We start from the raw sequence: 1,569 nt of genomic DNA, 5'->3' as shown, positions 1-1,569 counted from the left end.
GCTGTGAGGGCCGAGCGGTTAAGGCGTTGGACTCGAAATCCATTCGGGTTTCCCTGCGCAGGTTCAAATCCTGCTCACAGCGAGGCCTGTGTTTTACCCACACTTGCTCACCAGGGCAATACATCTCCACCGACCCTGAGACGCTCTCCATACGCTCCCCACCCCAGGTAAACCCTGTTCTGCTCCTTTCATGGGGATGCCTGGGATGGTGCCTCACGCTGTGTCCCTGCGGTCTCAGCTCCCGAGGCCTCTGCCCCTCACCCAGTGCCCCCCGGCTCAGCCCCACCCCTGGGTGCTGCTCCTCTCCAGAGCGTGGAAGGAGCTGAGCACGGGCAGCCTGTACAAGAGGCCACGGGAGCCTGAGCCTCCCCCAAAAGGCCGTCCATGCAGGGCGGAAACACTGGGGATGTGGGGCGGGTCTCCCCTCCGGAGGCCCGTGGGCCCGTGGTCATCTTTCGAGCGCTGGAAGCGAAGCTCCAGAGAAGTGGGGGCCCCGCCTGCACCCCGCTCCCCTCTGCCTCTTAGCCCAATGCCCTGCTCTTGCTCTGCCTCTTCCCATCCCCCCTCCGCCTCCTCCCCCAAAACCTGCACCCCACCCCCTCTCGGCCTTTTCCCCCGCAGCCCCGTCTTCTCGTACCTCTTCCTGTCCTGCTCCACCTCCTTCCCCAAGGACCCCACTGCCCCCCGCTCACCAGAGACAGAGAAAAGGGACAGGTGCCTGGCCCCATGGCCCCCCGGTAGACCCCTTAGGCGAAAGGGGCAGAGAGGAGCAAGCAGGGGGTGAGTGGAGTCCTGGGGGAAGAGGTGGAGAGGAGCGAGGGGCAGGTAGGGGGACCTCGGGGGCCAGAGGAGTGAACAGTGGGTGGGCGGGGCCTCGGGGGAAGAGGATGACCGAGGGCGGGGCCTCTGTGGCAGGGCCATGCTCTAGGCCCCGGTGGCCCCCCAACTTCTCGGGGTCATCTGAAACCCAGGATGAAGGTGACACAGGGCCTGGTTCCTCTTTGGGCTAAGATTCCATAACACCTCTCCCTTCCTGGCAGTGTGAAGGGGCTGCACAGGGGCATAAAGCCCTCCAGACACAGCCGGAGACAGGGAAAGGGCTGTCAATGCAGAAGAGAATCAGGCCCAGAGTTAGACAAGGGGTGCAGAGAATATTCTGGATTCTGGTCATTGCACTTCGCCCTTGCTCGAAATGCTTCCTGTATTTTCTCCATTTCACTCCCTGACTCTCGATCTCTGCCCCTTTCCCCGTTTCGTCCTCAGAATTAGCACGTTCAGCCAGTTAATCGCAGCAATCCCACCATATGACGGCAGCCTGAAATCTCAGCTCTCCCCCGCCCCTCGCACGAGACCTGCTGCCAGCTGAACTGGAGAAAGAATGGGGAACGTCTCTGGCAGAGGGTGTGAAACAGACACCCGGAAAAGCTGAGTTTTCACAGGGATTTCCTCAAAGTAGGAGAAACTTGGGGTCCCAGTTAGTGCCCAGAAAACCCTTCAGGGATGAAACAAACCAGAGGCCCAGCCCACCCCGATCTGGGCTCCACGTGGGAGTGAGCAGGGGGCTGCTGA

General features: G+C 61.6%; 1 non-coding gene across 1 annotated transcript; it reads left to right on the top strand.

Moving 5' to 3' along the window:
* Positions 1-82, top strand: TRNAS-CGA (transfer RNA serine (anticodon CGA)). Its single transcript has one exon. It is a non-coding gene; the product is annotated as a tRNA-Ser (tRNA).
* The last annotated feature ends 1,487 nt before the right edge of the window (positions 83-1,569 follow it).

This window comes from Eretmochelys imbricata, chromosome 11 (assembly GCF_965152235.1).
Source record: "Eretmochelys imbricata isolate rEreImb1 chromosome 11, rEreImb1.hap1, whole genome shotgun sequence".
In the NCBI taxonomy this organism is placed as follows: Eukaryota; Metazoa; Chordata; order Testudines; family Cheloniidae; genus Eretmochelys; species Eretmochelys imbricata.
This window is presented reverse-complemented; position numbering and strand designations above follow the sequence as displayed.